Source organism: Podarcis gaigeae, assembly GCF_964106915.1.
Source record: "Podarcis gaigeae genome assembly, chromosome: 10".
NCBI classification, from domain to species: Eukaryota; Metazoa; Chordata; class Lepidosauria; order Squamata; family Lacertidae; genus Podarcis; species Podarcis gaigeae.
In genome coordinates this window covers 17,846,492-17,874,195 of record NC_139686.1, presented here as the reverse complement: position 1 = coordinate 17,874,195, position 27,704 = coordinate 17,846,492, and the positions used below count along the sequence as shown (strand labels likewise).

Here is a 27,704-nt window from a genome sequence, read left to right as displayed (position 1 = left end):
GGAAGACATTCTGTCTGTCCTAGTTACACCTCCTTAGAGAAGCTCATCTTTGACTTCAAGAACCAATACTGTAGTTTGAATTGCAAATACCATTTTTCCCATGTCAAAGTATAGAGATAAACCATAACCACAACCCCTTACTGCAATTGAAAGCCATAGAAATCAAGTCACAGAGGAAGAATGATGACAATGGGGGGCAGCAAGTCACTTTAAAGACAGACTTATAAGACTTTCCAATGCAAGATAAGTGGAGCAATCCTTCAGGTTAAATATTATGTTAAGATTTCTTTTCTTTAGTCCATCAAGCTGACAATCTGCAACTTAAAGATAATTGTTAGATTTTATTCAAATTGCATTTCTAATCCTGCCATTGATACCACATTTACACTTACCTATCAAAACTCAATAATGGTAGTACTCTGTTTAAGACAACTTTCTAGAACTTTGTTGTTCCTTATAGTGCATGCTTTAGTCACAAGTGACATATTCATAAAACTTTTTGTTGTTGTTCTTAAATATACTGGTCAGGATTTCTTGAATGATTTGGTTAGATAGGCTAAATCAGAAAAAAAATATTTTTGCATATTTTGGGACTGCCAAAGTACCAAGTTACTCTTAATTATTAAGCTAGTTATTTTACACAATTTCTTAGCTTGAGGTATGCATTAGAAAAGATAGAACTTTACAACCAACTAGTACTAGTCTGTTCTGGAAGCTTACAGCTTGCTTTTAATATTATGAAATTATGGCTATGATATCCACTGTTTTTGCTTGCCAAGTATGTACTACCTCTTTATAATTTAATTTGAGTTCCACTTGGGGATGATGAGTGAGCAAAGTCTCTAAGATATACGGCACAATTGATGGTCAACCCAAGCTGATAGCCTCTGGCCATTGGAGGAAACCTGTGGGGCATCTGATGGTTGTGATAAAAGTGGGTTTGAACTGCTGTTTATAGCTGGAAGTCCTTGTTTTGGTCTTTGTTAATTTCTTTGCAAATGTACTCTGTATATTGATAGAAATGATGACTAAAATTTATTCAACCGTGAAGTGACCTGGAGAGATCAGAGTAGAGGCTGCAGGAAATCAGGAAAGGCTTAATATTAATAACGTCTCACCCCCAGGGAGAGGAAATAACAGAGCTAAAACTGTGGTACGTGCATGTTCCTAAAAGGTGAGGCAAAGACATTGGAAATCTGACATTTATGCAATACAAATTGATGCGACCACCCCTACTGTGAAGTAAAGCAGAAGGAATGGATCCAATCTCTTGTCATTTATTTAGTTCCCAAGAAATAAAGATAATCATGCAGATTTAACTATGAAGCTGTGGCTGCAACACTTTATAAGTATCAGCGTACGCTCTCTGTCTGGGATGTTAAAATAACATCACTGCAAATTACATATTGATAAACTGAGCAACCTGGAGTTGTGTTTTCAGGTAGGTTGAAAAGCCAAGTGTTCAGTATTGGACCAACAAGGTGTGGCAGGTTTCTTACACAGGTGAGAGATGGAGGATTGTTATTCCTTTGCAGTTGCAGTTATGGATTGGGCAGAGCTTTACAAATGTGTGATTGGCAGCTGATGCTATTCAGTCAGGTGTGGCGAACCTTTGGTACTCCAGAAGTTGCTGGACCAGAACTCCCATCAGCTTCAGCAAGCAGGACCAGGGATGATGGGAGTTGCAGTTCAGCATCATCTGGAGAGCCAAATATTTCCCCAACTGCTACAAGTGAAGGAGTTTCCTGTAGACTAGCTCATAGTAAGAACCTTCTGGGACTGCCTGCTGCTCAACCTCTTCACTGCTTGATTGGGTATGGGAGTTTGCTGAGTTTAAAGGATAGTGATTAAAGCTTTGTTGGTTGGTGGACATGGCTGAGCCTGTTCCAATACCTGCATCTGAAGCCTATTCCTGAGGTCCAAAGGCTCGGGCTATCTTACTACTGATATTACCATGATTCCTCAATCCCAGTTGCTATGAATTCATTATTTATTTTCTTCAGCCTCAGGCGACCACAAATATGGATCTTCTGCATTTAGTTTAAGCATAAACTACTGGAGATTGGTGAACAGTGATGTTCTTACTGGCTTGTCTTGCAGTGGATTTTGGGCATACCGTACAGGCAGGCATCTGCAGAGTTATTTTCAAGTAGAGAAAACTTGGCTCTTAGTTTTGTCTTTTGCTGATGTTAGAACTGTAGGAGCATGCAATCATGCCTTATGCATTATGATGGAGCTTTGGAATGCTTTGCCCACTGAAGTGCATCTAGCTGCATCTTTGACAGCCTTTCACCATCAAGCAAAAGTCTGGCTTGTTCTCAAGGCAGATTGATGCTGTTGCTTTCTAGCTTCTCATCTATCTGGCTGTACGGATGTGAGCAGGGGTGCTAACTGGAATAAAATTCGGGGGGGGGGGTAAGCCCCGCCCCACATAATCAATCACATGACGTGGTGCACATACACCATTTGAATGGCAATGCCCATCAACTTGGGGGAGCCCAACCCCCTCAAATATTTTATTGGGGGAGCCAAAGAGACCTAAGTCCTTAGGAATTGGCTCTTATGGATGTGAAGGAGAAGGAAATGGATTATTCTGGAAGGAATGATGGTTTGTTGGCTGGGACCCTCAGCAGGAGCCCTCCACACTGCAACATGTTGTGGTCCTACTTCTGGACAACAGTATTTCTTTTTTGGGAGGGTCCTTTGAATAGCCCTCTTGCCAACCCACAAACTTCTGTGTTTTTGTTTTTGTTCTTTAAATTGCACCCTTTCCCTTTGTTTCGGTATTCAAATCCCAAGCTGCTTGAGGTGGACTGCTGACTGATCCTCCCATCTATATTTTCCCCCATGGTAGAAGCCATGCAGAAATAGCCACTGCCTGCATTTAAAATCCTTCATAGGGAGCATAGAATAAGATACTTTTGCCTTGTACATCGGCAGCTTAAATCTTACTGACTTACTGATTTAATTAGCCTAAGTGTGTGCAGGATTGCAGCCAAATAATGCTGAGTAATGCTAAGAGGTTAATCTGTCAGCAGGCAATGGAATTATTCATATATGTTTTACTTGCAGTTCTATTGCATTTCTATGTGGTGTTTGACAGTGCTATTTTCTTGATATACTGTAACTGTAAAGGGGCTTTGGGGTTCATGTTAAAATCACAAGATAAAAAGGAAGACTGACTCTTGTTCAAATTAAAAAATTGTCCAGTGGCACCTTAGAGACCAACTAAGTTTGTTCTGGGTATAAGCTTTCATGTGCATGCACACTTCTTCAGATACATGCACATTAAAGCTTATTCACAGAACAAACTTAGTTGGTCTCTAAGGTGCTACTGGACAATATTTTAATGTATTTTGACTACGTCAGACCAACACAGCTACCTACCTGACTCTAGACTCTTGTTCGGTTACACACTGGGACTTAAAGTAATGGTGGCTAACTTGTTTGATTTCATGGGATTCAGACCTGGCTCGCTTAAATCCCATTGATTTCAGTGAGTCTGCTATGTACTATTTAAGACTATAGCCTTAATCTTGCTCTATAGGACTAACTTCTGAGTAGACATAGTTAGGATAGTGCTGCAAGTCTGGATTCAACGCAGAAGTTTCAAACTAATACTCATATCTAACTTTAGTTGGATCTGGGCAATTAATACCTGTGACATGCATGCCCCCAGAGTTTACCAATACTTATTTTCTGGGCTATTCCCACAGTAAATAATATTTTTATTGTGTTCCCTATACTTTGTTGCCTTCACACACGCTGTCATATTCTATTATGTATGCATCACTGTTTTATTGTTTTATATTGATTTATTACCTTTGTTATATTGTAATTTTATCATTTCATGTTATATTCCAGTTTGGTGGTGGTGTTTTTAAATATAAAGTTGTCTAAAATATGCTTAAATAAATAAATATAAATCAGCCTCTATTAAGGACTTTTTGACATGCACAATACAGAGGAAAGCTTTCAGCTTGGCTGATTTTCATTGCTGAACAGAATTCAATTCTTAGATGCATCAAAGGCTGCAAACATACCATTTAAAGCACATCTTCCCCAAAGAATCAATACTTTACCCCTCACAGAGCTACAATTCCCAGCACCCTTAGCAAACTACAGTTCCTAGGATTGGGTTTTTTGGGGAGGACGGTGCTTTAAATGTATGGTGTGCACACCAGCCAGTTGCATGAAGACTGGTAATGTAGAAGGGAAATGCTATACCATTTTCAGTTCTATTTAAATAAACAGGCCACTCAAGGACTGAAACATGACACATAATTGATAAGAGAGGGATACCAACTTTGAGCTTTTGTGTTGCTTTTTTAAAAATGAACTGTAGAATTCCACTTTCCTCTTCTATGGCACTCCAATAAGAAATATAGAATCCAACAACTACTACTTCTTTCTTTTAAAAAAAACCTAATGAGAGAACCCTCATGTTTGCCTTCATTTTTCTTCTTTGAGGCTTTTTTCATATACAGTAGATCCAGCTGAAGCCTGAATACAATAGTCGAGATTCCTACATCAGTAGGAAGGTGCAAAGAATTTCATGGAAGAGGCAAAATCCACAACAAGTTTTAGAATCTTCCAGTTGGGTGTACTTAAAATGATTATTTTTTTAATGAGAAAATGCCCTTAATGCATATGATAAAAAGCAGGTACCTGCCTATGAAAATTCATGCCACAATAAGCTTTTATGGTACTGCAAGAGTCTTTGAGCTGAATCATAGAATTGTAGAGTTAGGACCATGAATGTCATTTAGTCCAACCCCCTGCAATGCAGGAATCTCTTTGCCCTATAATGTGGGGTCAAACCCTTGACTCTCATGTTCTACCTTCTGAGCTATCCCATGAATTGACTGCTCTGTGTGTGTGTGTGTGTGTGTGTGTGTGTGTGTGTATAGACAGAGAGAGAGAGTCCTTAGGAATAATACATGCAGTGTAAAAGATGAGGTGGAAGGTGACCTTCCCGTGCTCTTTAAACCACTTCCCTTATATCCATTTTACAATTTGGAAACAAAGGCTAAAGGCCCCAAGAAGCCAATGACTCCACCAAGATTTTAGCGCTGGTTAACATCCAGGTTGGGCATGCTACCAACTGGGCCAGGTATGCTCTCTCTGTAAAATTGATCTTTGGTATTTAAGATGGCTGCTAGTGTTGCTTGTTTAATTCGTGGGAGGCTACATGAATTACTAGAGGTACTGATTCTTTTGTTATTTGAATGCCCTACTTAAATTGTTCAGAGTGTGAGAAATTATAGCTTTCATAGTCCTTAGCTCATTTTGTAGACCACAACTGAAGAAACAGTTACTTCTTCAAAGAAAGTAGAAACAATAAGATTGTAAATGTCAAATTAAGTAGTGCTGAAAATTATGAGATAAATGCACAGTTCTCTCCCCCCCCCCCTTTTTTTGGCCTCTCTCCTTTCTGATTCTGCAAGCTAGCAAAAGTTTGCAAAGGGGAATATGCTGATCTGACAACTATCTGAAACCTCCCATTGCTCTGTAGTGCTTCATTTCCCCAGTGCCTTATGTTATATTTGTGTAGTCCCTTTTTCAGGAAAGTAGAACGGAGCAAGAAAGCAAGGGTGAGAAGTTACAGAACAATGCAATGCAAACTGTTCTGTGTTTTTCTGTTACATTATGTAAGGATTTTCAAGCTATGTCAACATAGATCTCCCAATAGCTGAGACCATTTCTAAAGCTTGTAACTCTTCTTGAATAAAGAATAGCCTGTACCCCTCTTACTCACAAAGGGAAAGACTGTGACCTAGGTTTATTTGGCTCACTGGTTGATACCTTGTGGCCCACCAAATGATGTTACTGTATATGCTAGCTGCCAGCAGCCCCAGTGAGAGTGGCCAGTGGTTAGGAGTGATGGGAATTGTAATCCAGGAACATCTGGAGGGCATAGGTTCCCTATTTCTGGTTTAGAAAAAAAATATTGTCAGAGCTGCCTCTAGGTCCCAGCTCACAGAGGACCAACGCTAGCCAGTAATAACGTATAAAAGTCTTTATTGAAGGTTAGTTTCCATTTCCAAACCGCAGCGTGCAACTCTACGTCTTAGAAGCTAGACCGGCGAAGCTCCATCTGAGTCTCCGCCTCCTAGACACCAGTTTAAGACTCTAGCTTTACTCCACCTCTTCCGTTGTTCTTTCCTCCTCTGGGTCCTTCTGCCCCCTGGGGTTTCCTCCTTTCTGGACTCTTCTGACGCTGACCCCCCTGAGTCTTGCCCCTCCTTCCGGCGGGCTTTAGGACCTGGCTCCCTATCCGGGCTACCTGCTGTGCCGCTCGCCTGTACATTTGAACTTGGCGCGCGCGCCCAGCCGGTAACTTTCCTCTTGACCGTTTCCCCGCTCTCCGATGGAGGCGTGGTCAATCCTGACTCATCTCCTCTCGCTGGTGGTGAGAACACTGGTCCCGATGCCTGGGACTCCTCCCCCCCACTGCGCTCTGGTGGGGAAGCTGGTCCTGATTTCCAACTGCTGCTCTGGGAGTCCCCGCTGGCCCCTTCCTTCTGGGGTTTCCCCCTTGGCACCCCCCTTGCCCTGGCCATCGGCGCTCCCTTCTGTGAATCTTCCGATTCGCTGGAGAGGCTCATGGAATCCCTCGGACCACTTTCATCTCCTGCGCTTCCCTCGGGTTCCTCCCCCTCGCTCTCCATTTCCTCCCTCTCCTGTGCCTCTGCTCCTGAGCCCCTGACAAATATGCATGCAATATATTGTATTGACTGTCATGCTTCGTATTTAGTGGATCCCTCAAACTGAATGCCTCCTCAAAGTACAGTGATACCTCTGGTTAAGAACTTAATTCGTTCCGGAGGTCCGTTCTTAACCTGAAACTGTTCTTAACCTAAGGTACCACTAATGGGGCTAATGGGGCCTCCTGCCACCACGGCTTGATTTCTGTTCTCATCCTGAAGCAAAGTTCTTAACCTGAGGTAATATTTCTGGGTTAGTGGAGTCTGTAACCTGAAGCGTCTGTAACCCGAAGCTTCTGTTCCTGAGGTACCACTGTATAGTAGCTATATATTGTAGACTCACTGGTGAAGCAAAAGCTCCCTTCTGAAGGTTTTTGTATAGTCTGGCAAATTAAAGTAGTTGTTAGGATCATAGTCAATGGCCTTTAATGCCTGATTCTAGAATTTTTGTCACATCGAGCTTGTAGGGCAAATGTTGAAAGCAAATGTTTCAAGCAAATTGAAAGCAAATGTTTTGACATTTTTTAATTTGGTCTGAAAGACAAAATAACCAGTCCACACATAGATTCAGGTAGGTAGCCGTGTTGGTCTGATGCAGTCAAAATTAATTACAAAATCAAAAAATTGTCCAGTAGCACCTTAGAGACCAACTAAGTTTGTTCTGGGTATAAGCTTTCATGTGCATGTGCACTTCTTCAGCTCCCAAGTTAAAACAGTTCAACACATCGTCAGAGACTTGCAACATCTCCTAGACTAATTGCAGTTGTAACAGTCGGTTTACGATACCCATTGAGTCACCACCCATCTCCTACTACCCTTCTGAGAAAAACCCCACCCCACCCTCCCACTATATATAAGGTTTTGGTGACTTCTGTTTCAGTGTATTTGAAGAAGTATGCATGCACATGAAAGCTTATACCCAGAACAAACTTAGTTGGTCTCTAAGGTGCTACTGGACAATTTTTAAAGTTTTTTATTTATTTAGTCCACAGATAGTAAAACACACAGTATTAAAACAGAGCCCTGTGCAGAGGTAGAAGTTATACACACATTAAAAGTGGCATGTATTAACCACCGCAGATCACACTACACATGGGAATTAAAAAATTAAAATGGCAAAGATACAGTAGAAAGAGCAGAAAACCTATTGCCTGTTGTGCTGTAGCACCTCTCCCCACAGCAGAACAGCAAATAACTAAGTGTTTATTTGAACAAATATGGTTGTAGAGTACATTTCATTAGTCCTGGTCTTGCAGAGAGATGTATGTTTTTCACACCATTTTCTTCTTTTTTGAAAAAGCAAAGAGGCTTACCCAGAACTCTCAAGAAATGCTTTGTATCATATTTGCACTTTCCCAAGCAGCATAAAAGTGTGTCGTTTAACTACATGTGGCAAATCCTTTACATATACAAAATAGTCTTCTCTCTGCCTCCCATTTTCCTTAGCTGGGCTTTTAATTTTAAATTTGATTCATAAGGACTTGGTGTACTAGTCCCTGAAATGAGAAGCCCACAAACAGTTCTAAATCTTTTTAAACTTCACAGGATGTCAGCTAGTCCAAAAAGTTCTATGCTGAAAGTTCAAAAAGGTGGAGCCCTGGGGCTTTAATCCTGTTTGTAAGTTTTACATTTCAGTTCCAACTTTTTCATTCCCATAAAAAAAATGCTAAAGCCATTTTCCTTCTTCTCTTTCCTCCCTCCTTGAATGTGCAAAGGCATTTCTTCAATATCACATTCAAATTTATCCTTAATTACACTCCTTTATAGTAGTCCTTTAATATGCAAAATACTGTTGCAATCCTCATTCATGCTCACTATAGGGCGTTATTATTACACTCATTTTGAAGACAGGAAGCTGAGGCTACAACATGCAGCATGGCCATGGCTGAGGTGCAAATTTAAATTGTGTTTTACAGCTAAAGCTTAAATCCTATGCATATTCTCCTGGGAATAAGCCCCATTGAACATAGTAGGACTTCTCAGTAAACCTATCCCAGTATTGTCCAATAGTTCACCAGAGCCTCTGGAGGAAGTTATACATGTCACATGATACAGTGGTACCTCGGGTTACAGATGCTTTCGGTTACAAACGCCGCTAAGCAGGAAGTGGTTGCTGCAGGTTAAGAACTTTGCCCAAGGATAAGAACAGAAATCGTGTGCCAGCGGCACAGCAGCAGCAGGAGGCCCCATTAGCGAAAGCGCGCCTCAGGTTAAGAACTGTTTCAGGTTAAGAACGGACCTCTGGAACAAATTAAGTTCTTAACCCGAGGTACCACTGTAAATACAAAATCCTTTTTTTCATTGAAGATGCTAGGGATTCAACTTGGGATCTTCTTCATTCACAGCAGGTAATCTATTAAGGCAGGTACTAAGCCTAGGGAGCTGACATTGTTCCATGTACTGCTGGATCCCAGAACAGAGCCCTTTTCAGGCACAGAAAATAATGGGGATGTGCAACATACTGTCCTGTGAATGGCAAGCCAAGCCATATAAGGACTCTAGATTTAACAAACCAGGTTTAAATACTAGCAGCTTGGCCTTTTATCATGCCTATGTCAGTCAAGGTTCTCCAGCACCTATCTCCACTACCTGACTAGAGGGAGCCTGGGTCGGACAATGCACACTCCAGATTTGGTCCTGCCTTGGATCCTCACTGCACAGCCCCAATAATCTGGTAGAAAAAGTTCAGTAAAGAAGGCATCATTTTAAAGAGTTTAGGTACAGGAAAGAAGTGTATAAAAGATCTAAAAAAAGAGGGGTGTTATCTGAGGATAAAGGTAAAGGGACCCCTGACCATTAGGTCCAGTCGTGGACAGCTCATCTCGCTTTACTGGCCGAGGGAGCCGGCGTACAGCTTCCGGGTCATGTGGCCAGCATGACTAAGCTGCTTCTGGCGAACCAGAGCAGTACACGGAAACGCCGTTTACCTTCCCGCCGGAGCGGTACCTATTTATCTACTTGCATTTCATGCTTTCGAACTGCTAGGTTGGCAGGAGCAGGGACCGAGCAACAGGAGCTCTCCCCGTCGCGGGGATTCGAACCGCCGACCTTCTGATTGGCAAGCCCTAGGCTCTGTGGTTTAACCCACAGTCCCACCGCGTCCCTTATTTTAGGATAGTATCCAGTTCTGCTAGTGAAATCACTCTTGACTGCACATTGGAACTTTCCCTCCCTTCCCCTCCTCTCCTCCAGCACTTCCTCTGAAACAGAGGGGTGAGAGAAAACTCAGAACATATTTAGGGGGTGCATGAGGAGAGTAGAGGGAGAGGAAATTTCATTATGCAGTAATAAGTATTGTGCTAGCAGAACTGTTTAGCTAGATACTAACCTAATACTTGGGGGACGCGGGTGGCGCTGTGGGTAAAACCTCAGCGCCTAGGACTTGCCAATCGTATGGTTGGCGGTTCGAATCCCCGCGGCGGGGTGAGCTCCCGTCTTTCGGTCCCAGCTCCTGCCCACCTAGCAGTTCGAAAGCACTCTTAAGTGCAAGTAGATAAATAGGTACCACTTTATAGCAGGAAGGTAAATGGCGTTTCCGTGTGCTGCGCTGGTGCCGACTCGCCAGAGCAGCTTCGTCACGCTGGCCACGTGACCCAGAAATGTCTCTGGACAGCGCTGGCCCCCGGCCTCTTAAGTGAGATGGGCGCACAACCCTAGAGTTGGACACGACTGGCCCGTATGGGCAGGGTACCTTTACCTTTTTAACCTAATACTTGATCAGAAAAATTCATTTTCTCACCCTTCTTTAAATGGAAGGGCTGTGAGGTAGCTACAATTTCAAGCAGAATATGGTTATTCGTTTATTGTGCTTCAGAGTTTCAGTACCTGAAGATGAACTTTCCCTCAACTATTCTCAATTACTACTTAGCAGACAAGGAGGGAAAGAACTATAATTAAAATTTATGTTGCAATGTAGTTTACTAGAAGTGGAAAATTGGTTGGTTTTTTGTTTTTGGTTTGTATTTTTAAAAATGTGTACTTGTATTACGTACTTCCAGAAAAATGGCATATCCAAAACAGTTAGTCTATTCCAGCAAAGAAGTCACAGTTAACTGCTCAGCCTCAGTAACAATAAAGATGTAGGCAAGAGTTTCAGAAGTGCATGCTGAACATTTTAATAAGATAAAGAAGGATGAGGAGTTATTCCCAAGGACAGTAATATTTAATCTATCACTGTCTGTTATTTAATTCTGTATTTTGAGAAATATTATCCTCAGCACAAAATGAGACTTGCTTTCCATAGATTCATTAGTAAAGCACAGATCCATTCTGCTGGCCAATATTTCATTCTGTATTTTGGTCTGACATGTGCTTTAATCTCTTATTAGTCATTTGGTTGAACAACTTGATTAAAGATGGTTCTTTGGAAGTATGGAAAAGATAACACTTTAATTAATGTTGTTGGTTAGCTGCTAGCACCTACACCATCCCACATCTTCTGACTGATGATCAACAGTGCTTCCCAAGTTATCTTTGCATTTAGATAAAAGATTTTCTGATTACTGCTAATTATATGGATGTTGCCCAACCCTCACAAATGCATAATCCAGGTTTCCAAAAATGGGATGATTGGTTTTTAGTTAGCTTTAGGAGCTGGCTGACAGGCCCATAGAAGCATGGATCTTTTACATAAGGTGGGGCAGCTTTATATGTATCAAATCAAACCCAACGTGATAAGTTTAGCATTTCTGCTACACAGTTTTTATGGTCACTGACATCTACAGGTTAAAAAAAAAAATATTGTTTTCTGAGAAAAGCTACACTGAAATAAGTAATCATGGGTATTGCTAGGGGTGGGATGTTAGAAGAGAAATGAGTTTGTTTTCCACAAAACTGGTTATTTGTTTTTGAAGCATCAAAGCTCTTGTAATTATCAAAGGATGTTTCTGGGTTTTCACAGTTGCTTGGGTGCCTATTTCCTTATTCTTCCATGAACATTCTTTCTCTAATTCTTCCCATGCAACAATTGTGCAACGCTCACTATGCAAAACAAATCACGCACAGAATGTTTGTACTGATCCCACCTCCAGGTTCTTTTTGTCTTTCTCTCCCTTTTCTGCCTTTTACATGTCATGTTAGTATTTTTCCCTCCTTTCTTCCCCATTCCTCATGACTAACTGGCTGCCTTGGCATCTCGTGTATTCTTGTGAGTATTTTTAGCATCTCTTGAAAAACTCTGAAATGGAATCTTGCATCTGATCACCTGACGTTTCAAGCATCCAAATTTCAGCCATCCTTCTCTCTCATCAATATTTTTCTCCCCATGTATCTGCCTCCACCTCTGTGTTCATGTGCTACCTAGGGTGATCTTAGTGATGCATCTGCATATATAAACTATCAAAATTCTATATTAATCAGTGGACACCTTACTCCAAAAGGCTCTTGATTTGCTATTTTTAAAACACATACCAAAAAACTTTCTCTGTGTGTTGCCATAGTGACAGCAGGGTGTTTACTGTGGTCCCTGTCTTAGGCTTTGTATATGCTAGAGCCACTGTTCTCCTTTGCCTGTCCTCTGTAGTGCTATTAAATTAATTCTGATGAAATAACGTGTCTGTGCATTCAGGGCAAGTGATGTTCTTTTTAAATCTTGAGAAGCTAAACAACTACAGTATGTATGTGTGTGAGAAAGAGAGAAAGATTGCTTTTTGAACAAGAACAGGCTGCAGGGTGTGTTATTTTTTAGACTAGCACAGTACATCTTCTCCTGATGCTGTAAGTGCCTTATATAGAAACTTGGTAGCTTCTGTTTGCAGAACCTTTTCACTGTTCTCAGAGGAAGACCACTGACAGTGCAATATTGTATTCTACAGTCTTTCCCCCAGTCTTTCTCTCTACTGTAAGATATTATAGGAGAGCACAAGATCAGAATATGATGGAGCACCTACATTTTAAACAATTCTTATGCCACATCCTATTGGGACTTTCCCCAGGAAGAAAAAATAATAATGAAAGCTGCTAAAAGGGGGGGGCCTTATATGACCTACAGTCCATTTAATTGTTGACTCAGACCCTAATGAAGTCTTTCCAGCTAGGGCTGTGAAATGATTAAATGGTTTTAGGGGACTGTACTTATATTCATTAATTAAACTTACCCGGTTTGCATGTTTTGAAAAGCTCGGTACAGGTGAGGAAGTGTGAAATTTCTCATTAATAAAAAGCTAACACTCATTGTTAGAAGGTCTGTGGTATTCAGGCAGAGTGAATTAACATGCACTGTCCTTATAAACATAGCTCCCCACACCTCTCTTCCCTGGACCCAGGAAAGAGGTGATGGACCTGTCACCGTCCAGATGTTGCTGGTCTTAAACTCCCATCAGTCCCAGCCATCATGACCAGTGATCAGGAATGATGGGAACTGTGGTCCAACAACATATGTAGAGTCAGAAGCTAGATTCCAGTGATCAAGGAGAAAACCTGCTGCAAGCATGTATTAAAAACCCTACCAGAGAGTTTTATAGTGCCTGGTTTAATTACCAGCACTTGTGTGACGCCTGCATCCTCATCAAGGTTCAATAAACAGCAGAGAAAAAAATACTTAATTTTCTGTTTCATTCTGTTCCAGAAATACACAGAATTGGGGGGGGGGGGTTTGATTCATCTTACATTTAAATGTGATCCCACCTAATTTACACTTTTTGAAATAATACTTGAATAGAATTGCTTGTAGACATTACTTAGCTGGAAAATGGCATTGCAAAAATTGGAAGAGTGCAAATTTTGAAGGATATCTAAATGTATATACTAGGGTAAAATATCCATAACAATACACATATTAGTGAAACTTACAAAAATGTATTATATTATGAGAAATTTGCATCAAAGCGTGGATGAATTCAAGAACCTTTTTTTTTTACTGAAAAAAATGAGAAATAGAGAAACTGGAATTGACAGATTCAGCCATCCTTAGTAACACATCAGAGCCAAAACAGCCTCCCAAAATGAAGTGTGCCCTTAACTCTCATGTGCACTGATTAAAAATTGCCCTCACCGATTGGTCCTCACTGATTAATCTCCTAAAATTTTATTAATGCCCCAGTTAACTGATTGAAGCTTTCAGCTTTCAACTCATTATTTTGGAGTCTTCAGAGTTTAGTAGCAAAATCCATCTGCTGTCCGGTTCTTTTCAGAAGTGCAGAACCACACACTTGCTCTGTTTATGGACAGGCCCTTCTTTTCCTGTCTGCATTAAACCATGCACTTGCTGAACTTGTCACCACAAGCACAATAAGCAAATGTGTATGCTAGCACTTACCTCAGATTTGCTGCGTGACATGAAGGATTGTATCTTGTGGTAATGCAAACAATTCAGACAACCTGTTCATTATATACAAGGTGTAATGTCGGCAGGACAGGGGGGGAAACATTCTGCTAGATGTAAACAGTCATGTTACTTGGGCTCAATATATTTCAGTAACTCACATTGTGAATCACATCTGACTCGCTACACAGTCTGGTATGCTTTCAAGCTGAATATGTTTATAAGCAGAGGAGTTTAGTTGTCCTGAATAATGGAAGGACATTTGTGAGAAAATCATTAACACAATTCAGGAAAATAATATTACTTGTTACAAAGGAACACAAAGAGAGAAAAAATTTAAGGTTATTTAGAAAGAACTAGAGAGTTAGTAGAGGAGCTGTGAGACTGATAATTTAGGACAACTCTTCCATTTTTAACTTTTACACAAGCTCCCATTTGATAGAAGCTGAAATATCAAGTTTGCTGAACATTGAACTCAGTGATACTTTTCAGTAAATGTTAACATTTGGGTATAGAGCTGAGTTCAATGTAAGGCATGCTCTGCCAACATTTTCACCCCTGTGAAACTTCCTTTCCCCATGTGAGGAATTGTAGGACTAAAAACAGAGGTACGATAACACCCATTCAGAGTGAAGTCAATATTTACTCTAGATTTCAAGCTTCCTGACCACCACTCTTTGAGCATTTTCTCTGTGAGCAATAGTGGGCGTATTGAGTGGAAATTATTATTGGAATTGTATGCCAGAATATGTAGATAGGGCATCTCAGGTAACTATGGGCTGTAATTTAAAGAGGTGTTTGGTAAAGCTAGGCAGAAGTGTGGAACAGGGTGTGTGTGGAATTATTTCTACATTAAATGGCATAACTGCATTGCGTGTTGACAATAGGGAGGGCATACTGTAAATAGGTAGGTTAAGCTATGGAATTTGGATGTATTGATTACCAGCAACTTGGGAGTACTTTAAAAGAGGATTATGCTATCAATGGCTACTAGTCACTCTGGCTATCTTCATACTCCACTGGTGGAAGCAGTATGCCTCTGAATACTAGCTATTGGGAATCACAAGCGGGAAGAGCCCTGTTGCATACAGGTCTTGCTTGTGGGCTTCCAATGGAATAGGATACTAGACTAGATAGATTGCTTGGCCTGACCTAGAAGGGCTTTTCTTAGGTGCTGAGTTAGGATCAGGACATTGGGATTCAGCAGGTGCCAAGTAATGATTGTTGGAAGACAATCATACATTCTAAAGTGAGGGGAAAGTGTTTTGAACACATATTCACTGCAATCAGTTGTATTTATTTTAAGGCAGAGAATGCATGTTCCCTCAAACCTGTGGAAGAATGCATCACTATACTCTCCCATAGTGGGGAGGAAATGTTTGTGATTATATCAATTGAAGTGGAAGGCTAAGAGGCTGAGTAGCTGAAGCTAAGGCTACTGGAGGGTTAGGGGCTGAATGGCAGAGACCAGGGCTGACTCTAAGGGCAATGATCTGGGGGCTCTTTCTATCGCAGTCCAAATTCAAGGGAGGAGGGATACAGACTATTGGTACTAGTACTTTGCCTTCTCCATTATCCAAGAAGAAGAAAGGCTTTAAAATCTTGCCTAGTCTTTTCTACTATTTCTGTTATGATCTTTGGGTTAAAACTCATGACTTATTTTAGATACAAAATTATTGAAGTTGTAGTCTTACAGGGGCTTTCATACCCTCAGTCAAATGTCACTAACAGGAAGCTTAAAGGTTTTTAGGCCAAATATCACGTGGCTGAGGGTCCCCCCCCCCCATATTAAGTCTCCTCCATGCCTTTCCTCCTTTCTCTCTCCTTGAGTACTGCAAGCCTTCTTTTACATACCGTAGTTATGCACAGCAACTTGCAGGACCAGTTTCATGTGACCACTTGTAGTAGTAATTCCTAGATGATAAGCTTATCATGTCCCATTTTGCTTCCCATTGGCAAGTGCTGCATTCACTGGACAAAAAAGGCTTTGACCCAAGGGCATTTATCTTGTGATAGCTGCTTCACATTTACCAGACAATCACACTTGCAAAACCCACAAAGCCCTCAGTGTGCCAGTTCGCAGCAACTTGAGACATTCAAAGCAAGCAACAAGAGAGGATACTTCTCTGGCTTGCAGATTCCCACCCCCCCCACCCCCCGTGTGTGTGTGTGTGTGTGTGTGTGTGTGTGTTTAAGGGGGCTTGGTTTTTGTTTGTAATCCTTAAATCTGTAGGCAGCTTTTGTGTTGGTCTCTTTCCTGCTGTGTGTCAAAAACCACGGGGCCCTACACAGTACACACCTGTCATTCTGCCTTCTGTCTCAGAGGGCTCCACCTAGGCCCCATCCATCCATCCACCCATCCATGCAGGATTTTGTATTTATTTACCGTATTTAAGAAGTTGACCAACCTACAAGTCACTCATACATTGTTCTGTTTTTTTCATAACATGTTAAGCCAAGCTATGGCTTAGTAGGACTGTGTGAGTGTGTAGGCTCCTGGAAAGTGTTTGTATGTGTTTGCCAGTCTCGTGATTTGGGAACCCCCACATGCCTAGACTACTTTGGGTGCCATGCTATTGGAAGTCTAATACCAAGGTTGGCAAGGAATTTGTCTTATTCTCAGGAAGAATCAGAGGGCTAAAGAGCTGGCTTTATGCTCTGCATAAATTGCGAGGGATTGACTGGGGCTGTGAGGTGTTTGTGACAGGGGTTGTGAGGTGGGGTTGCGAGGGATTGACTGGGGTGGTTCGGGATCCCAGGATTTAACAATTGCGTTGGTGCATCCCTAGTTTCCCCACTTTGGTTCTGGGGCTGTGGGTGAGTAAACAAAGGGAGAGTGGTGGCAGCTACCAGAGAGTCAGACCTAGCTGGCAGCACTGCAGGGACGTTGTGTTGCAGTTGGGCAAGGGAGAGGATGTGAGAGGCTCTGTTGTACCCTCCCTCACTTTTTCAAAAGGAGAAGCTGAGAGAAGGACAACAATAGGGGTAGGATACTCACCCAATCCTTGAAAAGCAATTCCATTCATTTATGATCCAGAGGCAGACCCACAGTTTTTGATGCTCAGAAAGGTACTGAACCATAACTTTGTCTAAAAATAGCATGTGAAATGTCTTGATGACAAGAAGAACATCTGGTCAGGCAAGAGGTGTTGTGTCAAAGCTAAATGCACAGAACCTTCCGTTTGTCATAGAAACACAGGCTGTCCGTGGCTTTAAGCTTTTCTTCTTTCTGTGTGTCTTTAGAACTGCAGCGAGAAACTACCTGACAGCCAAGCGGGTTTTTCCTCTCTCTTTATTTTAAAACTAGGCCTGAGGTGCCATCCACAGGCAAGTAGGTGATTTCTGACATTAATGTGTAAGTTAATTAAACATCAAAATCCAACTTCTGCAATTTTTTACTGTTCAGTTATCATAAAAGGCTACTTCTTTCAGAGGAAGAGACTATAATGTTATGTTAGTGACTAAGAATTCAATCCTATGTGTGTTTCAGAAGTAGATTCCATTGAATTTAACCCCAGAGCCTAAATCACATAAACCATGTTTTGCTCACAAATACAATTTCCAAATCCTTATTGTGAGGGACACTACTTTTTAAATGTATCGTACTGTAGAACATCCCATATTCCTGAAATATAAGAGTTAAAATGTTTTAAATAGTTTTAACTGCTTTTTAACTTGTGTGTGTTTTTAATATGGGATTTTTGTTGTATAGAGATTTAAGATGTGTGTGGGAAGAGAGGAGCTGGGGAGATCAGGGGTGACCCCAATTGCAGTGCTTCTGGGCAAGGGGAGCTATGGTTTGTGGGGTGTGGCAGGTTGGGTAAGGGGCACACCGCATAGGCAGTTAGCGAATGTGCCTTGTGCCAGTCCCTCCTTGCAACCTGGGGAATTGCAGTTGCCCTATCAGCCCTCAGGTCTGTGGCTGCTGTTGCTGAATGCCAGGTCGGCTCCGAGTAAGACTTCCTTCATCCATGATTTGATTATGGATGAGGAGGCCGATCAGGTCTGTATCACTGAGATCCCATCTCTCTCTTCAGGCTCTCAATCCATTTGAGGGGTGGGGATCTAGAGTGTGTGTTCCTGGCATTGGACAATCATAACAAATTAGGGATTCTGCTGGTTTACCACCAGCCCTGCTGCCCAGCAGTCTCCCTGCCTGAGCTGGTCTCAGAGGTGTTCTGAGGACACCCAGACTTCTGGTTTGAGGGGACTTCACCATCCATGTGGAGGCAACTGGCTGTAGGGTAGCTCAGGACTTCATGGCTACCATGAGGCTGTTCTAACATGTCTGAACAATGTTTTTTTTCAACTGGACAGTAAGTAGGTGATCTGAAATTGGGGCAGTGTGGATGGAGATGGGGCTGTGGAGATAGGAACAGACTGTCAGCATGAACTGAAAACTGTCATTCCTGTATGGGGAGCACCATAACCCTCATACCAGCACGTTCACACTAAGCCAATGTTTGGCTTAGTATTACATGCAAACCTGCTTATTGACTAGTGAAAAATGCAACTACCTTTGCGAAAGTAAAGGCTTTATACAGAAATGCTATACAAATCTATATAATAATGCAAAGTTTTTATAAAAAGACTAAACAGAAAAGTTTATTTCAGAAAATGATGAAATGGAGCTCTAGAATGATCTCTTTGTAAAGGGGGGGGGGAGTATCTATGCAGGCATTCTCTGTCCTGACAGTGCTTCTATTTAAACAAAAAATAATTTAACTGAATTCTGAGTTAATTGGTTATAAAAACAACAACAAAGCAAAACACGAGAACCCTCCACTGTAGAGTGTGCAAAAGGCTTTTCATAGCACATACTGGAGTCAGTTACCATGGCATTGCAAAAGATTTTTTTTTTTTTAAGTCTCTATAGCAACATTAGGTCAACTTGTCACACCTTAAATCTTATGCAGACAGAAAGCAGCAGCTTGTTTTTATCTTGTGTTAATGTGAAAGTTGGGAGAAATGTTTACTTCGAAACACATTGAAGAAAGAAATTCCCGTCTTATAATTATTACTACTCATGTTTATAGCATGACAGCCATAGTAAAAAGTGGAGCACAACTGAGGCAGAAATGCCTTCTTTTTAACTAGTTGGAGAGAACCCAGTTTGAAGCTCTGTTTATTTGTTTGGTGGGGTGTGTGTGTGTGTTATTAGCCCCCAATATATCTACATTGCACATGACACATTCTCCTTTTGTTCTATTGTTGTGCAATATATTGTTATCAACATATTAATATTTCACAATAAGATTTATGTTTAAAATTGCCATCCTATAAATTCAAAAATGTGTTCCATAAATTCATTCATTACTTTTTGCCCTTCCTTCTCCCTTGCCAAATAATGGTTTTTACTATCCCTGTCATACTGGTACCACACCTCTCTGAAGGATCTTAGGGCAGTGCACATGTAGCTATTTTCCATTTATGCTCACAACAACCCTACAATGTAACATGAGAGATAGATAGCTGAGCAAAGATATGAACCTGAGTTTTCCTCAGTACACACAGTGTTTGTTTACTTAATTTGTTTATTTCATTTACACCCCACGTTCCATCCTAAGAGCTGAAAGTGGCATACATGGTTCTTCTACCCCCACCCCCCATATTTTATCTTCACAACAATCCTGTGAAGTAGGTTAGGCTAGATATATTGACTGGCCCAAGCTTACCCAGCAAGCATCATGGCTGAGTGGAGATTTCAACCCTGGCCTCCCTACTTCAACACTCTAACCACTACATTATACACACACACACTTATTTTCTTTTGCTGTAGATTGCCCTTCTAATAGCACAATGAGCCCTTCTGAATCACTGTAGTTCTCCTTTTATTTGTTTATTTACCAACTTATTATATTTATAGGCTGTCTTTCATTCATAACAACTTCTAAGTTGGCTTGCAATACAAAGTTAAAACATTTCAGGTCTAAAAAAACCAAAGTCCAATAGTCAGAAGCCCTAATAGCAGCAGCATCCAGATAATCAAAAATAGAGCATGAAACTAGATGAAGCAAAAACAACCTGTTTAATCTAATCATAAAAGGTACAGTGAAAAATGTAAACTTTCATTCCCCTCTAAAAGGAAACTGCAAAAATTCCAGTGGGAGGAAGTTCCAGAAAACAGGGGCCAGCATACAAAAAGCTCTGCACCTTGTTGAAGCGAGCCTTGCATTCATAGGAAGACTTCATTGAAATATCTTAATGCCTGGAGGGTAATTAATTATACAAAATAATTACATTTCACAATGCTACAAAACATTTTGCCTTCTAAATTGTTTCTTGTTTCGTTTTTGAATGAGGACAGAGGAATATGCAGGGTTTTTAAAGAGAGCTTGTATCCTAATAACCTTTTGAAATCAATTAGGTCTGCTTATTATGACCCAGGTAAGCCATATTAATTTCTCTAGGTTAATATCTTTGCTATGCAGAACAAAAATGCAAGAGATACTTGGAAATAACCTTCCTTGCTTCTGATTAAAATGGATCACTATAGTTAATTAAATTTAGTCCTAACATTTCTTAGTTGTCTTTCCAACATTTCAGTGCCCTAAAGTGACCAAAAACATTCTAAAACAATTAAAACCACTAAAACTAAACACAGCAGTTAGAACACAGAACATTAGCAAAAACCAAGTAAGGCCTTTTCAAATAAAAGTGTTCTCTCATGCTGATAGAAGCTTATTATGAAGGGGCAAATCCAGTGCTTTTTTCTGGGGGGACGTAGGGGTACACATACCCCTAAACTTTTTGTGAATCTTTGTACTTTTGTCCATTTACTGTATTTATTTTCCCCAATTTGAACTATTTTCTTGATTTTCTTGAGTCAAAATGAGAGTACCCCTAAATATTTTTTTAGGAAAAAAAGCACTGGGCAAATCTTTCAAGAGATAACTCTACAGGGTGGGTGCCATCACAGCAAAGACCCTTCTCTGTACTCTCTAGCTATAGTAAATGATATAATGCTGAGCAAAGTCTCACCTTACAGGGCTGGCTCTGGCTTTCAGGGCCCTCTAATGTCCCCTTGCTGGTGGCCTCTCCCCTCCTCCTATTTATTTCTGCCAGGTATGTGGGGCAGGCGGGGTCTGGTGGTGGAGGAAGACAATGCTGATGGCTCTTTAGCGCTGAATCAGAGGAAACCCGATTGATGTTTGCTCCAATTTAGCAGTAAACAGTGGTTTTTCCCAGAGGAAAGCAATGGGGCTGCACTGCACAAGAAAAGTTAATTCGTCTCATTGGATGCCATAGCTTATCAAGGATGCTGACTTAAGGGGGTTTAGAAATCCAGCAGTTGGCAGAAAAGCTAGATTGGAGTTTGCGAACAAGTTGACCATGTGGGATGCTGGGTGAGAACAGGAGGCCGAGCTGAAAAGTGCTGAGTTCATCAGTGGCGGAGATTCATGCTTCGGCATGGGGGGGGGGATGGAGAGCAGGTGGGAGCGGGACGCCCAGCGCGGGCAGCTGCAATGGCACCCTGGGGATCGCGCTGCTGGGGGCGCTCCCCCCGCACTCCTCTTTCTCCACCACTGGAGTTCATTAACTTCTAGGCCTGTAAAAGTACCCTGACTGCTGTACTGAGGCAGCCTCTGCAATTATACGGAAATGCTTTTCTCTCTTTCTTTCTTTCTTTCTTTCTTTCTCACTCACACACACACACCAGCAAGGGGTGCAGTAACTCCTGGCATAATCAGCCTCTCACACCAATAAAAGTGCTGCAACAGGTATTGCATCTATTGGCTGAAGATAAACCCTCACCAAGTCTAACCTCTGTGTATGTGTGTGCATTGGGTGAATTCTGAGTGAAAAACCAACATCTGGGAGTTTCTTTCCATAAAGATCTAGAAGCTGCTGCCTTGTTGAACAATTCCACGAAGCGATGGCTTTCTTATGCAGTGTTTTGCAATAGACCTGCTTGAAGACAGCTGATTTAAAAGGCCAGCTACTGTATTTGATTGGAGATGACAGCCTTTAAGTGGCTAAAAGAGGACTTTACACAGACCTACATCTGACTACATGCTGCATTTGGAGAAGTGTGTGCAGCCGCAAGAGCGAAAGGAAAAGAGGAAGCAAAGATGGAGCATGCTTGGTTTTCTGCCCGAATTGAGATGGATGACAGTAATCACAGAGACAGTACGCTGGCCTTTTCGGCTGTGCCCACCTACTGATGATGCTGTCATGTTTCTGCACAAGGCTGCCACCCCCCTTGACAGAAGAGCCTCCATTTTGGCACTGCTCAGAATAATTAGGGGTGGCATAACTTCACAGCTGGTTTAGTGTTAAAGGGGTGTGTGGGTGGGTGCAGGCAGAAGGGGGAGGGGAAAATCGAAACAAAGCTAAACAAAAGAGAGAATTAAATGTGCTGTCATTAAAACCAACAGTTATCGTTTCTAACTACAGTATTTGTAAAGGGTATGAAGCAAGGGGGGGATGCCTGGAAAATCTGTTCATTACTAAGGGGTGTAGGAAGGGGTGTAGGAAGAGGAGCCATTAGAAAGTCCCCAATAGTCACAGGCACAATAATTCATAACGTGTTAGCAGGACTGGAATTTTAAAAGCTCCCATATGGACCTTCCAGAAAAAAAGTTACTCTTCTTTATTATAACTTTCTTCCTTTGGTATTTGCATATGAAGTTCAGAAGCACTCCCCAAACAAGGGCAATCCTCATACATGTGTAGACAAACAGCAAACCTGAATTAAGTGAGAATCATTGTGCTGAGGTCAAGAATCTTGGGTGCAATGTGGGCTTTGGGGGAAATGGCTGAAGCCACCACAGATATGTAGAAAACCATTTAAAGTTAAATCCATATGTAATTGTTTTTCTTATTGTATAATATGTCACAGTTGCTCAGTCCTGTGTTTGTTCAAACGAACGAAGGCAGTATATACTGTTGGTACAATGCATAAAGAGCATCCCTTTCAGAAGACGTAGTGGAGCTCTGGGAAGTAGATTTATCATACAATTTTCTATATTCTGATAAATTACTGTGTATTTTCATTGTGCTCCAAGATGCAATACTTTATGTCTTGGACATGGAGTCCTATTTGTCTGAAATTTAGCAGGTCTTAACCGGGGGCACCTCTCTCTCGTGCAGATGAATTGCCCATAAAACATTAGGAAAGATTCAGTGATTCCCACCTTAAATCTATAATATTTACCCTTGCATGAAAATAATAATAATACCATAGACACTATGCTTCTGATATTTGGTATATTCTCACACTCTCACAAGGAGTTACATTGTCTGAAATTCCAGCCTGTAGACTTTTTGGAGGAGATGTTCCCCCCAAAAAAGCTTAACAACTTTGTCCAGATGTTCACTTTTTGGGAACCCTATACTTGCCTATAATGTGGCAGGCTTTAGCTACTCTGGAGCATCTAGTATATCTGCAAATGCCTTTCTCTTCTGCCCTCCCTCACACACACACACACACACAAAATGGACATGCTGCTAGGACTGCACACCAACTCTCAGGAGTACTGGGGAATGTAATTTTCCAAGGGAAACTGACTATTGATAGTAATACTGGGAACACATTTCCCAGTGCCCTTGTTGCCAGCTTACAGCTGCAGCAGTGTGCTAGGCACCAAAGGAAGGAAAAAGATGCCTCTCTCCCTTCATCCTTCCACCACTTAAGCAACAAGCCGGGGGAGGGGAGGGACCATCAGGCTCCATCATGTTTCTAATTACATCATCAGTTTGGCTCAGAATTAAACCTGGAATGAACTAAGCTATTTTCAAGTTTGGAGGATAATACAGTAGTTCAATTTGCCAAGCCCAATTCTGAACCTGATTTTAGGAGTGCACCCCTACAACGTATTATTATTGCACATGGTCACTTTCCAGAGTAACGTAAGAAGAATTCTGCTTCAAGGAGCTTATAGGCTAACATTTGGGAGTAGCAGAGGCAGTATGGGGGAAGGATGCTAAGAGTTATTTTCTCGTATTACCTGAACTGTTATTCAAACCTTTTGGCATTTCAGCATTGTAACATGGAACATTTCTGTCACGTTCTGTTCTTATGCAGCAACAGATGCTTTGCAAGAAGTGGAAAATAGTTTTTCTGAATACATAATGCAAAACTTAGTGTATGTCTGCACTGGCAGACTTCCCAATCTCTCATGTCCTTGCTTAGCACAAGCTATTGCTTTTGAACAGGAGTGATGTAATATAGTGAACCCTACATTAGCATCTTTTTCATCCTGGCACATAAACTCTGCTCTGTCCCAACACAACAGGAGTTTCCATCTGCACCAGGGCATGGTATAATCAGCAGGGGCTGGATGAGAAGCTGACTTTCTTAGTTGTTTGCAAATATATACATCCTTTAGGTGCATTAGGAACACAGGTGTAGTATCTGCAAGATTATAAATGATCCACAGAGATTAAGGAGCAAAGGAGGATTAAGGAGCAAATTAAGGATTAAGGAGCAAATTTTACTTAGCAGTCTGCTGCTACAAAACTACAAAACTGAAACTAGTCAGACTCCTCTGCTGGTCTCCCCCAGAACTGATTACTCCCATACAGCCATTTCTGAATCACTTTAGTTCTTACCCACATTATAATAGGAGCATGGGAATCTGACATATTGAGTCAGACTATCTATCTTAGTGTTGTACATAATGACTCGCAGCAGCTTTCCAGGGTTTCAGACAGGAGTCTCTCCCATTCCTTGCTTTCAGCAAGGACCCAGAAGTGACTGTAGCTCCATACTGAGTGGAAAGAAAATCTATGTTTATGTTTGTCCTGTGTCCTTTTCCTTTAATTAACTGACAGTGATACTATTCAGGTATATTTGCTCAGAAATAATGATAGGACTGAATCTTAAACAGGGAGGGTTGGGGCACCAAATCCAATTAGTATTGGGCCCAGACTGCTTCAGAGTCAGGACCCAACCATAACTAGATCTATTTCTGCTGTGCCTGCCGTCGAACCTGATGTGAGTGTTCCTTCTACCCAGCATATTCAGACAGGAAGGATCTATTTTAAGCCCTGGAAGCCTGCCATGGTCATGTGAAGCAGCTTGGAGGACCATGGGCAATGTAGTTCTCTGGGCTTCAATGAAAGTTAGGGAAAGAAGACAGTACTGTAGTCACTAGTGGACTCTCAACAGAGGTTTGATCAGTTCTGAACCTGGTTTGAAGATCACATTATTTGCAGCAGTCACCAAACTCAGCCCCTTTTCATTGTTTCTAGACCAGAGTTAAGGCAGGGATTGGAGGAAGTTGCCTGCTCATCTCAATTCAGAAGTAAATCCCAGAGAATCCAATGGGACTTACTTCCTATGAAGTGAATTTAGGAGTGAAGCTTTACTGAAGTCTCTTCTATCTAATATATTGTTAGGGGCTGACATTGCTGAGTTCATACTCCTGTCGTCAATAGTGATAACCACAGGAGTGTTTATTTGTGAAGTATGACAGATCAGCTAGGGCTTTCTGGGAAAGGGGAGGAAGGAATAATACAACAAAGTGTATTGGAAGGAATCTTACATTACCTTTTGCCCCTTCAAAATCCCTTGTGCCGCTGCACTCAGCAGCCTAGCCCTTCTGTTCTTGGTTCTCACTGTTCCCAGGCTAGAGACCAAATTAAGATTGTTTTGAGAAAGAAACAGGAAAGAAGGTTTTACCATTTTGGAATTTACAAAGAAAACATACCCTGATTATTATCCCTGCTGGCTTGTTTTCTGGCAGGCAAGCCTGCTGCTTAAATGAAGGTGCATAATGTCTTCATCAGAGACACTACAAATCTCTCAATTCAAATATGACATTTTGGAAGCACCCATTAATCCAAGCTATACACCGAGCAACTTTAAACAACCATGATAAATGCCAGAAATTATTTATGACTGACAATTGTCTGTACACAACTATATTATCAATGCTGTTTCCTTCTGTTAATTAGCTGTCATGCATGCACAGTAACAACTTGCCTTTTAATAGCACATTAAATGTCTACTGTAAAAGCTCAGGAGCACCTTGAGTTGAGATAGTGTGCTGTTATTTGTGAACATTATCAGAACCTTGGAGGTGGGGTAGAGGAAGAACTGTGGGGCAATCTCAGCTGCTTATTTCAGCATTTCAGAGCCTTAAGGAGCATGAGAGAGTACACACGGCAACCGTAGGACTGTGCTCCCTTTACTTTCCTGGAAAAAGGCATCATGTAGTCTCTAGCTACATGGTCTGACTTTAATTGGGACAAGCAGTCAGAATGGGTAACAGGAAAGTTGAGAAAGTAGCAGCGGTGACAATAGGCAAGGACTAGAGGGCAAGGAGGATGTGTAGGCAGGGCCAGCACTCAGGGTCACCATCGCTGGGTGCCATGGCAGCAGCTCCACTTGCAATCCCTGGAGTACTCTGGATGTGCTGCTGCTCCAATTTGTCTGTTCCTTTGTCCTTTCTGACTGAGAGAACAGTGACAGGTGTTGTAGGAGGAGGAACAGCCTCTACTTTCCTCATCATCTCCCTCTGGCTTGGGCCCAGAGGAAGAGCGAGCAAATGAGAAGGTAGGCACACTGAGAGTGTATTGCATAAGAGCCTCCCAAAACCTGGAGGGTGGGTGTGTCAGTCAACAGAGGTATGAAGGTTGAGGGCAGGTGGTAAGTGGTGAAAATAATTGTGCAGAGTTTTGTGCCTACTGTGCTTAAAATAAAAATTTAATGTCAATATCAGTAAACATTTAATTATCCATATCCATATACATCTCATTAGATTAATCTCAACTCTTGTGCCACTTCTTCCTTGTGTACCTACTTCCTGCACCTTCCTGAATTGCTTGAACCCTTGCATGATTCCTGTATTTTCCTGGAGCCCCACACCCATCTCCGTCATGGCTTGTAAGGCCCATTATGCAAACAATATTGTTTGCACTCTCCCAGCTTTCTGGTTTTCCTCTGCCGTTTCAAAAGCACTGCCTTTACATAGAGCTGTGAGCTTCTCAGAAATTGATTCTGCCTTTTCACTTTTGTAACGAGTACTGGAGTGGCACCCTGTGTTTCTAATTGCTATGGGGAAAGGCTTTGCATTTAGATCTAAATCTGATACACAGCTCTTGTAGCGAGAGAACCTTTGTGTATTTGCATGTGGTATATTGTTGCCAGAATCAAATGAACAATGTTGACTTTTGACAATGTTCGCTGATCATTGTTTTCATCCAATTAAGCATAAATATTTTGGTAGGCTCTGATTTCTGCCAACGTTTATTAGAGAAAAATGTATTTGCTCTTTCATTAATTGAAAACCAGTTTGCATACATGTTACCTAACTGTGATGTTGATTTGGAGCACAGTTTGAGTGACAGATGTATCAGGGATTGACGTGCCTGGTGGTTGCTAAGACATAAACCTTTGGGTTCTCTGGGCAGGAAGTTGTAGTGGACATCCTACAGTGTGGATGGCTTGGCATTATAAAGTCAGGGCCCAGAGAAAACGTATATATTGGCAGGGAAAACCTCTGCCAGAGATCAAAAACTTGAGTGTGATATTGGCTTCTCCTGGGTAATAATCATGGGGGGTTTCAACATTCATAACAAAGCTCCCCCTTCCTTACCAGGCCAGCCCTACCAATAAGCAGTTTGGCAACCACCTTAGGTGGCAGATGCTTGAGGGTAGGAATCTCCTGAATCTTGGCCATTCCATTCTGTTGGAGATCAGACAGGTCTTCCTGGATCATCAGATAATCTGAGGTGAGGAAATTAGCAAAAGTTTGGTTGTCATGAACAAAATGGTACTTGACAGGGTT

The 27,704-nt window shown here is 41.5% G+C and overlaps 2 protein-coding genes across 4 annotated transcripts in view; both read left to right on the top strand.

Annotated features, from left to right (window-relative positions):
* The window catches only part of LOC310826186 (tigger transposable element-derived protein 1-like), a 1,677,490-nt gene that overhangs the window by 270,806 nt on the left and 1,378,980 nt on the right, over nucleotides 1-27,704 (top strand). The gene's annotated exons all lie outside the window — the stretch shown is intronic.
* Nucleotides 1-27,704, top strand: part of CACNA1C (calcium voltage-gated channel subunit alpha1 C) — a gene marked incomplete at its 5' end in the record, with an annotated part of 442,620 nt that overhangs the window by 172,625 nt on the left and 242,291 nt on the right. Inside the window, one exon of one of the 3 annotated variants that reach the window (XM_083699786.1) lies at nucleotides 26,048-26,470. The exons of the other annotated variants lie outside the window; for them this stretch is intronic. Of the gene's footprint in view, nucleotides 1-26,047; nucleotides 26,471-27,704 lie in introns of those variants that run through there. 3 annotated transcript variants of the gene reach the window in all.